Below are 12604 nucleotides of genomic sequence, written 5' to 3'. Positions count from 1 at the left end.
ATAACCAGTCAATTAGCTATGTTACCATTTTTAAGTTATAATTTTTTTTTCAGTTTATGAACAAAATAATTGTTAGATTTTATATTTTAACTGCAGAATAATGCAACATTTTAGAATTTTTTGAAGTTTTTAGTGTATAGAATCACCAAAACCACATTCCCTTTCTGCTGTCTCACGTGCATGTCTGATTGGATGTTTGATTCAGATCACATCAGGAGCATATTCACACTTTCCATGGTAAAAACACAAATCACATTTCTGCTAATTGGTGAAAGTCTAGTGTTGTTTTGTACAGTACACAATATTCTTACTCTAGAGACACAGTATAGCAAACATGGTTAAGGGTCAATATAGATCAGTGCACAAACCAGTGTAAATGGATCTATAGGGAGATATCAGCTCTCTGCAGGGACCTTGATGTACACAAACCAACACAAGGGGACACACTAAATTCACTTCACATTGAGCAGTAAACATCCCAGGTGGGTTTCAGTCCTTTTGCAGCCCCTGTTGTTTCTGTTTTTCAAAGCAGTGTAGCTTTTCCTATAACAAGCTACTTTTTCACAGAAGTAGTTCTACAAGGCTGTTTTATGTTATATTATATTGTGTACGCTGCTCTACAGCCGAACAAACTGAGGTAATAATCAAACATGTGCTCCTAAAATATCCTCTCGCTAGCTCTCAAAAGTGAAAGTATTGGTTTACACACGGTTTACAACGCAACTCATGCCACAGGAAAGAAATTGTGGACCTGATATCAGCATTGACTGCAAACTACCTCTTCAGATAGTCTGATAAAAAGACCGTTCTCTTGTCACTTTAACAGACTGATAAGCTCTTCTTGCACTACACACATATATCTGCACAGTTTTGTTTTATTTAACTGGTTTGCACTATCTATTCTGCCATGTGCCTTATGCCACTTTATTTATCTCTTTTTTTTTTTTTTTCTACAATGTCCTCATTTGTATATCTGTATAGTTGTATGTACATATGTTTAAACTGTATTTATCTGTATTAGAACGTCTACTGTCAGTGTCTTGAATGTTAACTGTATGCACCAAGGGTCTGAGAGTAACGCAATTTCAATTCTCTGTATGCATGTGCCGTACATGTGGAAGAATTGACAATAAAGCAGACTTGACTTGATGTAATATGAAGATTGTACAAAGTAAAATATATATTTAGCAACATTATTGACGTGAACAGCAGGCACAACAATAGAGTGCTTCAGTAGTGACGTCGAAACCTGGGAGACTATTCACTGCTGGATACCTCAAATTTTTCAATTCATGAATAAAATAAAGCCTGTGCCTGGTAAACTTAAAATAATGATACTTTGACGTTTTGTATATACCAAAAAAGCACATTTTGAAGCATGTTCATTTTTAAAAACGTATGTATAAGCAGCTAGATAAGAATGTTTCGGGTGTGAGTGTGCGCAGTCTACGTCGTAGAACAAGAAGTATCGTCAAGTTATGTTTACCACAGGCTTTATTTTACTCGTGAATTGAAAAAAAACCTTTAAGAAAAAACTTGAGTAAACCAGCAGTGAATTAGTCTTCTGGTTTTTAACGTTTTTAACGTCACGACTGCAGCGCTCTATGGAGTACAACATGGATATATACAACGCAATCTCACGGCAATTTGTACATATTTTACGAGGTGGCTAATTTGTCTAAACCCCAGTGACAGGTAGGTTTAGGGGCGGGGGAATTGGCAACTCGTAAAATACGTACAATTTAGCAAAAATCATATGAATTTGTACAAATGAGGTCGTACAAATTTGTACGAACTAGCCACCTCGTAAAATATGTACGAATTGCCGTGAGATCGGGCTGATATATATGTGGGTAAAATTTTTTAAAAGTTTTAAAATAAAAAGCTCAGTTTTCACTAAACAAAAACGCAGTTTCAGTGTGAAAGGCAAAATGTAGAGAAAACATGCATTTTCAGATTTATCTGGATAGACATAGCCACAGTCATTCAGCTCAAAATTGCTAAAAGTGGCACTTTGTTGTTATGTTACAGCAATTATAAAAAACAAATGAGTGTAAACTCAATCTAGGAGTTGTGTTACTCATAATGAATGAGTACTCTATGTGTTTCTATGTCTGTCTTGTGTCAGCCTATTTTTTTTTCTGTGTCTCCATGGAGCTCAAGGTGTGGCACCATCTTAAGTGTGGCAGCACATAGTTATATTGCCAACTTAACAGACACATGTCACACTATAGCAGAAAGACAAACACATAGATGCGAGGGAAAACAGGGAGGTGAGGGCACAACAAACCTGACAATCACATAAATCACGCCACTGGAATATATATATATACATGCTCTCTTCCTCTTTCACATATACATGCAGACTCGCACAGAATCAACAATCTGCACAAGGTGAAAAAGGGGGCAGACAGAGGCCAGTGAAACGCGATCCGCTTCAATCTTCTGGTTACAGTGCTGTTGCTGTAATGTGAAATGGCTTTTTGGGGAGACGCAGGGGTCACGGTCCGACCAGGGGGACATTTCCACTGCACCTGTGCCGCTCTTTACATAAGCTGCCACAGTCACTGACACTTCATACACTTATGGCACAGAGTACCACACCTGCATTTAATATACCGAAGCATTCTTGGTAAGCCTTTCTGGGAAAAGAGGGGTTTGTGCATTTCTGTCGACTGCATGTAGACAGCACAAGGAATTACGAAACTAACCGAATGTATACTGCGAAAGCAAATATAAAGCAAACAAGAAAAATTAGGTCATCTGTTGGCAAGCTTACAGAACTGTTTGATACTGATATTCTGACATCATCTGTGAGCAATGCAGTCAAGAAATATGATCTTTTTCTCTGTACATCAGGCATATGTTCTGATCATGCCATCTGAGAGGCTTTTCTAGCCAAAGGGGATAAACGAAAGGAGAACAGTGATTTGAGCCCTCAGATGTGACTCACAGCAAATAACTGATTTATCATGGATGCATGTCATACAAACTGTTAATAGCGAATGTTTAACATGAGTCACACTAATAACACATGGCTTGATAGATCAACAATACATAACTTTGATTTTATTGGCTTGTGGCTTATGATGTGATGTGGGGGAACTGTGAAAATGTTATAATCTGGTAAAAAATGTATTATGTTTTTGAAATAAGTCTGCTTTTTGTTTACCAAGGCTGCATTAACTTGACCACAAATACAGTAAAAACTGTAATTTTGTGAAATATTATTACAATTTAAAATAACTCTTTTCTATGTTAATATATTTTAAAATGTAATTTATTACTGTGTTGGCAAAGTTGAATTTTCAACTGCAGTCTTCAGAGTCACACAATCCTTCAGAAATGATTTGCTTCTCAAGAAACATTTCTTATTATCAACAGCTGTGGTGCTTAATACTTTTGTGAAATATTAATATTTTTCAGGATTCATTGATGAATAGAATGTTCAAAAGAACACCATTTATTTGAAATAAGAATCTTCTGTAATACTATAAATGTCTTTACTGTCACCTGATCAATTTAATGTGCCGTTGCAGAAAATCTTGTGTAACTCACCCACACTAAAGAGGTAACTAATTGGCAGTTAACCCTGAAAAGGGTGTCCAAATGTTCAGTGGGCCCAGTTTTTTTGCTATCATCCATCACACAGTCTGTTCGCACTTCTTACATCTGGAAAATGTTTAGGAACCATTCATGCCAAAATACTTCACATCTCTAAACTGTTTCCTCAAGCAAGCTGCCAAACTACATCCTGTCTGGATTCCCCAGTCCCTCTTACCTCCAGCGGTTTAATATGAAATACAACAGAATGAGACTTTACACTTACAACAGACCCACATCTAGGGATGAAACCAGACACACAAACCACTCATGACATACACTCTTAAAGAGACAGTGCTCTTCAAAAGATAGTAGACTGAAAACACTGCAATAATATGTCATTGTCCCTTTAAATTAGTATTATATGAGCATCTATTCTAGGTCTAAAAACTGACACAAACCTCCAATTTTAAATATTGTGCATCCCTACCTGCAGCCCATACTTGGGGTCATTTTTAATCATCAGTGTTTCATATTGGATTTCATATTTTAGGTCTGAGAACATAGCACATTAATGTCCCTTTCTCTCTATTGTTCTTGTTTTTTTATTGGTTGCTAGTTATACAGGGCTCAGGAGAAAGTGAGAAGTTACCTTAATATTGGCTCATTATGCCCACAAGTCCAAACATATTTAAATAATCCAACTGCAAAACAATAAGAACATTGTGTAGCTGCAAATACACACAAATGCATTCGCACATGGCATATATTAGTAAGATGATTAATGAGTAGGCATGAAGGGAAGCGGCTAATGAAGATGTAAAACACCTGATTTGCAACAAAGCACAAACTTCTTCTGTTTTGTGCTATTTGAATTATTTTGCAGAACTCAAAACTTTCTCTGCAACCACTTCCTTCCTCCAGTCACACTGTCAAACTGGCTTCTGCTGTACTAACACTGATGCAAACTGTCAACAAGTGTGTGCTACAATATGAGATCGAATAAAACATAGATCTCCAACAAAAGTTACATACATCTTACACGAAAAGAAGGTTGTGAAATTAAATCTGAAACATTTTAACAAAGTGAATTGACTACCATAATCCCACATATTTGAGATCTACTGTGTATAGAGAACTGAAGTTTCAGGAACAAGGTAAAACCTCAGGATGTTTTTCTGTTACAAAGATTACATCTAGAAAAGAAAGTCAGTGATTCTTCATTATTAAATGTCTGAGAAATATGAGAAATCCTTAATTGGAACATATTTATTCATGTTTAAAATTTAGATATCAGCTTAGATTTGTGATTTTGTCCTGGTCTATCAGGGTTCTGTTACTTCATTGAACTTTACCACTAGTAGTGATATCCCATAAGTGCTTTATCCCATAAAACACTGCGGCCTCACGTCTTTGATGTTTCATAGTAGCATAATAACATCTTATGACTAGATTGTCTTATCTCCTCCCCGTTAACAACTACCTTCATCACGTTTTCATAAACTTCCTCTAGGAATGCCATCACGTCTTATTTACATGCATTTTTGACCTTGAAGCAGTTGAACATGCTGGGCTGCTTATTGTACTTTCTGTTCTCACTAGGGCTGAACGATATTCTGTTTTGACATCGACATCGCGATGTGCGCGTGAGCGATAGTCACATCGCCGGAACATGCGATGTGAAGGGTAGAAGCCCATGGTGTATTAAGAGAACGGTAGCACCAGGGTAGCACACAGTAAACACGAGTTTGTTGTATGGCTTGTTGCTGGGGTGACATGCACGTTCCCCGTGCCTGCACACTGATTGGTTCGCTGTGCCGCTGCTCACCGCTCACGCGCACAGCCAACATTCACTGCTAAAAATGCGCGACGAAGAGGATCCGCCGCAAAAAAAATATTTCGTACCAAAAAGAAAGTCGAAATCATCTATTTGGGACTATTTCGGCTACAAAAAGGAGGATGTTGACCAAAATGAGGTACTTTGCATGGAGTGTCATAAAGTTGTGGCCACAAAACAAAGAAACACCACCAATTTGTCTGATCACTTAAAACGGCACCACAAAGCTCTTTATGACGAATACAAAGTCAAATCTGGATGTCAACCAAAACAAACAAATATTTGTGATGCCTTTGCCAGTGTGACACCTTACCAGAAAGGCTCTCAACGACAGAAAGAAATAACAGACGCAATAACGTTTCATATCGCTAAAAGATATGTTGCCATTAAATACAGTCGCCAAAGAGGGATTTAAGAAAATGATCCGAACGCTTGACAGGCGGTATGTTATAACATCCCGCACATATTTTTCACATAAAGATTGTGAACCAAAATGCTTATAAGTTGTTTTATAAAAAATATATTTATTTTAAGTCATATTGTTGTAAACCAATCAGGGGGGTTGGTGTAAAGCTGCTGTTTTATTTAAAAATGTGTTCTGCTTTTGTGTTTACAGAAATGTTCTAATTTTGGAATAAAACATTAAGTGACCTTTTTGTCACTTGTAATGAAGCTTGCTTATTAGTGAAATTATTAATATCATGGAATGGTAATTATTGACTTTAGCCTGGATTGATGGCTCTCAATATCGCAATATATATCGTTGGGAAAAAAATATCGCAATGTAATTTTTTTCCAATATTGTGCAGCCCTAGTTCTCACTGTTATAAAATGTGAAGATGATATTCCAGTGTAAAAGAAAATAAATATATTTCTACATAAAACCACTTTATTTGTTAAATAAAGCTAAAAATGGCGTTTTGGCCTAATGTTTTTGGGATGGACTTTTTGGCAACATTTTGAATTACAGTAAAGTACACTACAGTAACAAAGAAAATGATACTTTTATTCAGTAAGAATGCATTCAATTGATCATAAGTTACAGTGAAGACATTTGCAATGTTACAAACACATTTCTATTTCAAATAAATGCTGTTCTTTTGAACTATTCATCAAAGAATCCTGAAAAAAAGTATCACGGTTTCCACAAAAATAAATAAATAAATAAATAAGCAACACAACTGTTTTCAAGACTGGAAGACTAGAGTAATGGCTGCTGAAAATGTAGCTTTGCCATCACAGGAATAAATTACATTTTAATATATATTAATTTAAATGGAAAACAGTTATCTTAACTGTTAATAATCTTTCACAACAATACAGTTTTTCTGTATTTCTGATCAAATAAATGCAGCTTTGGTGAGCAGAAAAGACTCAGAAGAAAAATCTTACCGACCCCAAACTTTTGAACAGTATTGTGTGTTTTCATATAACAATAAATTCTCATTAAATCAAAGTCATTAAATCAATTATATGCGCCACATGTCAAATTATGTCTACAACAGATCCTTGTTTGTAGTGACGACAAGCGTGTTAAAATAACCATTAAGATTTGCTGAGATAATTACTGATGATAGCTGTTCATTAAGTCTTGTCTCGAGGTCGGACCTCTGTGGTTTAGGAGAAACTCAGTGGCCATTAGTGTCCATGGGACCATATCCATCTTTCATTGACTTCATTTAAAAAGTCTAATTAGCAGTAACATTGGTGTCCTGTTGTTTGGCACACCATAAATTGCTCAGCAGTGATCAATAGGTCTTGTTTATTCAGTACAGAAATATGTATGGATATGCGTAATACATTTGATAGTGATGGATCCTATAAAGGATCTGGGAGAAAATGGTGTCTAAAACATAGAAACCAATTACAGCTTCACTCACAGATATCAACTAATCCATGCAATAATTGCAGAAGCTCATATTAGCTAATAGTGTAAAAACTGCTAACTGAAAAGAAGAGAATATTCGATTAAAAGGACTAAAGAGCAAAGCAAATGCAGCTCCATACTTTTCAAAGGCAAAAGTCCCAGCACAGCACACTGGCTTTGATCAAAACAAAGGCTTTTCAATGAGCAGAAATTAAAATGTTCCAAAGTATAAATTCTCAACCTTTTGTAATTCAATAAAATATGTGCACAAAATGAAGTGAAAATGAAGTGCATGTTATTTTTATTTGTTTGTTTGTTTTTGGGGGGTATGTTATGAAACATATGACATGTAAAAAGGGTCCCATGTGAAGATAAGTTGGGAAGCACTGATCTACTGAATAGAGAACATCTGAGATACAATATATGTCTGACCATGCGATACAGTAGGCCTAAAATTAATCTAAAGATTAGGCTAAAATAACAGAGCAACACTGAGGTAGCCTAAAAGTGAAATTTGTCAAGACAATATGTCTTCACAAACAGAAGTCAGGATAAAACCTGGAAATTACAACAGCAGCTTTTTAAAACTTAACATGAGAAGTTACTTTAATAACATCACTCACAGGAGAAATCAAGGTGTCTTCCAAGATGCCACACTGCACATTCTCTGATTGTAAAAACCACTGAAGACTTTCCCAAGAAATGGGATAACCTTTCACAGGTGAGAATGTGCTTATTTGTGTGTTAATGTGTATTAACTCAATATTAAAGGTTTTTAAACTATACTAATTTTGTGTTAGCTAACACCTTCAAATTGTTGTATTGAGTTAATTTAGCATAGTCACCTGCTGAAGTCTATTGCAGATATAAATATGCATACTGTACATAACTACGGATACAGACAGCTAACATGCTCTTCAGTGTTCATGGACCAGCTTTGGCCCAATAGAAACAGCTTTTGAGGCATCTCTATGTTCCTGACAACCTCTGTATTATTTATCATTATTTCAGGCATTTAAAAAATCCATTGACTTCAGGACAGTGAAACCAAAAGTGCTCAAATGTTATCTCGTTTCTCATTGTTTATATAGGCTAGGCCTATATAAAATAAAATAAAAAACTTCAACATGCAGACAAATCTATTCAAAAATCTGACTTAGAAATTAATGGAAGATTCTTCAAAATATCTTCTTTTAAATGGCCTACAAAACATGAAGTCTAGCATATGAAAGTGTGCACTTTATATTAGGATAAGCTACTTGTGATTATTTTTCCTAGACCACTACAACACCTAACAGCTGACAGTTTCAGGCATTATGTCTCTATTGTTGTAATCAATGTTCTACATGCTTCAGGCACGTAAAGAAATGACCACTGAGCTATAAACGATCAGGAAGCTAAATCTGTTCACTCAGAAACCCGCTCCAGAAACAGCACTAAAAATAAAGCACTGTAAATAAAACACAAACAGGGCACCATTTTGTATGGTAAGCGCCCACGACTGTTTAAAACAGGGCGCAGAAACGCTGCACATGGACGAATAGCTCCTCTGTACATTCTGTTCAGACAGAGCAAGCGCGAGAGCGAGAAGCAGCAGTTCCCTCATATGACCTGCCGCCTGACGTCAACATATAATGAATGCAGATCGGGACGTCAGCGCTGTTATGCAACTGAACTACTTTACTTCCCCGATAAGCGCACACTGGCGATTCACCCCCAAAATGCAGGACACGTCGTATTGGGTAGCGTCGGCCCCAGAGTCGCACTGAAGTACGCTTCCCTATTCGTAAATAGCGTCCTCGCTGTCTGAAGCTGAAACCTGAGGAAGACTGGAGCTGGCGGACTATTTATCACATATGTTCCACAGTCTAGGTTCTTTAAGGACGCGCGTTCCCATCGTGCTCTGAATTATTTAGCCTCTCACCATCAAGATCAGCTCGTGCGCTCTTATTCAATCCTGTGTTGCATCCGCTGAGGCTGCCGCGATTATGACATTTTGGCTGATGATGATTCAGTTGTCACAGATCATTTCGATTGGTTGTTTAATTATACCATACACAAGAAGTCCCACAATTAAATAGGCTATATGATTTCCTGCAACTCTTTGTAAACAAATATTCCACTAGAATGATTAATAATAATTTTAAATATTAAAATAATAAGAAATGTTTTAAATAGCCTATTTCTCTTTTGGGTTCACTTTAGTCCACTTTGCATTTAGACCAGCAGTGTCAACGTCAAACTGAGTTTCTGGAGGCCGGGCGGCAGCCCTGCAGAGTTTAGTTCCAACCCTGCTCCAACACACAAACCATGTAGTTTTCAAATAAACCTAAATGATTATATTAGCTGGATCAGATGTGTTTAATTAGGGTTATATCTAAACTGTGCAGGGCTGAGGCCCTCCAGGAACTGAGTCTGACACCCTTGATTTAGACTGACAGCAATATAATATAAATTGTTATTATTGTTACTACTATTATTTGTTGTTAATATTATGCATATGCAATAGTAATATATTTCTCAAATATAAATTCTTAGCTTTTCACTTTCATTTTTTTTCCGACCTACAACAGTTAAAAATATTGTGAACAAATCAACCATGTATATGCATCAACCATGCATGTTTCATTTTTCATGTTTTGACCTTGTAATCAATATGTCATGACTGAACCTTCCAGTGAAAGTGAAAATGACTTCTCTCCAGTGGTGTATACAGGACTTCTCAAATAATTTAATTCACTTAAACCTTGCAACTTTAAAATAACTTGAATAGAAAGCACCACACGTTTAATTTACAATGCTTATTATGTCTTATAATAATTGTGTACATTCACACTGACAGCAAACTGCAGCAAAAAAACAACAACCTGGCATCAGTCATTTTCAGCGTCACCTAATGTTATCTGGGTCACAAGGCATCAAATAGCAATGGGAGAGGAGACAGTGAGCCACACCCTGATGCAGTCAGATACAGTGGCACAGTAGGAACATCTAAGAGAAACCAAAAGCAAAGCATTTTAATCACTGTTACGCCCCATTCACAATGACAGCAATAAAATAACTGGATGTCACAAGTGGTTTACTGTTGGTTTCATACTGTGCCACTTGGTTTCAGGCTGTATCTGGGCAGATCCCTCATTTGCAAAAAGTTAATATCTACTCAACTTTTGATGCTTCCGTTGCTTGTGCTGCCAAAAATCAGTAACTCTCATTGCAAGTGAATAACATCTAGACACCTCTTCAGTGTGAACGGGCCTTGAGTGTGGAACTGCAGAACTTCTTTAAATATGTGAGTTTGGTTCAGGTTTGGTCGCATAATGCACAACTGCACCGGAAAAAGAAACAATAATATTTCAATAATATATTACAAATAATATTTCATATTTAATTTCTCTTCAATTCACTTTAAAAAAAAAAAAAGGGGAAGTCGTGGCCTAATGGTTAGAGAGTCGGACTTGTAATCCAAAGGTTGCGGGTTCGAGTCTCGGGCCGGCAGGGATTGTAGGTGGGGGGAGTGAATGTCCAGTGTGAGTGGATGCCTCCACCCTCAATACCACGACTAAGGTGCCCTTGAGCAAGGCACCGAACCCACAACTGCTCCCCGGGCGCTGCAGCATAAAATGGCTGCCCACTGCTCCAGGTGTGTGTTCACGGTGTGTGTGTGTGTGTGTTCACTGCTGTGTGTGTGCGCGTTGGATGAGTTAAATACAGAGCACGAATTCCGAGTATGGGTCACCATACTTGGCTGAATGTCACTTCACACTTCACTTAAAATTCCCTCTATTGTACAGCAATGAATAAATACAACTGGAATCACAATTAGATCAACAGATCATCAGGCGATTATGTAATAACTGCAACTGAGCTGTTGAAACAGCAACAATATCTTTGCATATTAAAATAACAGTTTTCTTCAAAGGGGCCTATAAATTTAAGACTTACAAAACTGCCCTGATAACTGAACCTGTATCAAGGTGAAATGATTGACTGATTCCTTGCCATCCATGAATAAGCCACTAAAATCCATCATAAGGCAAAAAAAAAAAAAAGCCCCACCAAATAACATACTAATAACATATAATGTACAAATAACAATAGTAAACGCAATGACAAGTCATTCAATATGCACCTTAAGTACACTGCTCTGTGGATTACTTGATTCTGATTGGTTAATGACAATCGCTGCAGGGTCAAATATTTTCTGAAAAATGAGTTCCCCACACAGTTGCTCCTTCTCTACAATTAACGTCCATATATATGCCAATCAAATCAATATTTCACTTCCATATATATTTAAATATATGATTGCTCAGTCACTGCAGGCCGGTCAAATATTTCTGCTGAAAAATGAGTTTCCCAACATTGTATAATAATTGGCACCTCATGTGTCCCACACAGTTGCTCCTTCTCAACAATGAACTTGATAAAACCAATCAAATTAATATTTCACGTCCATATGGACAGAGGTAATATACAGTAAGGGTTTTCATTAAGAGTTATATATATAACTCTTAATGAAAACCCTTACTGTATATTACCTCTGTAAATTGTAAATGTTTCTACATGAGAAGTAGGGTGAACAATTCGCCCTCCAGCGCCAGTCATCTCGGATGCTATTAACAGTACATTTTACAATGGTTATATACTCTTGACACGAGCCACAAGAGCGCTAACCCAGAACTTGGTAAGTATCCCTCTCTTGGTGTCCTCGTTTGCCGCGTGCAGAGTGCAGAGCCTCAAACCATGCGCAGCGGCGCAGTGACGCCGCAGATGTGTTACAGCTCTGCGCCTTTGCGCGCACCATAAGTGGACACCTCTGAAGTGAGAAGCTCAACACGACAGCTGACCGCAGGACAGTTACTCACCCACTTCCTTAGGACGAAAGACAAACTGCTTCCAAAAACAGAGATGGTCCACCGAAGTCCCAACAGTCTTCTTTACCAGCCGTCTTCGTCGCGAATCGCCTTTCGGCGGGTTGCGATACCCTTTCAAACCGCTACGAACTAGTTAAAATAATAGCCTGTATTCGGAATATATCCACTTAAAGGCAGTTAATACATATTTTGTTTGTCTATGTGTGAAAACGATTAGGTTTCGGCTGCCACAACAGGAAAATACACGAGTTTTACTATAATCGCTCCACCCACTTTACTGTAAGGACGAGCTGATGGTATAGAAGCATGTGATTATATCAAATGCTGCTCTCTACAGGTTCACAGCAGCTTAAACCTTTTAACCCTGTGTGAGATGGATGACCCTGTGTGTGAAAGCACTTCCTGAGACAGCTATGCGGTTGCCAGTGCCCCCACATCTATACATCTCGTCCTTTAATTGTTATGATCTTACAGCATGCCTCT

The 12604-nt window shown here is 37.4% G+C and overlaps 1 protein-coding gene across 2 annotated transcripts in view; it reads right to left on the bottom strand.

Moving 5' to 3' along the window:
- Positions 1 to 12402, bottom strand: part of thraa (thyroid hormone receptor alpha a) — a 44634-nt gene extending 32232 nt beyond the window's left edge. For both annotated transcript variants that reach the window (XM_079415161.1, XM_079415163.1), the window contains exon 1: positions 12113 to 12402. The gene's annotated coding sequence lies outside the window, so the exon portion shown is untranslated. The remainder of the gene's footprint in view (positions 1 to 12112) is intronic.
- Positions 12403 to 12604: the final 202 nt, after the last annotated feature.

The sequence above is a fragment of the Barbus barbus genome, assembly GCF_936440315.1.
Source record: "Barbus barbus genome assembly, chromosome: 4".
In the NCBI taxonomy this organism is placed as follows: Eukaryota; Metazoa; Chordata; class Actinopteri; order Cypriniformes; family Cyprinidae; genus Barbus; species Barbus barbus.
The sequence above is the reverse complement of the archived record's forward strand: the minus strand, read 5'-3'. Positions and strand labels throughout refer to the sequence as shown.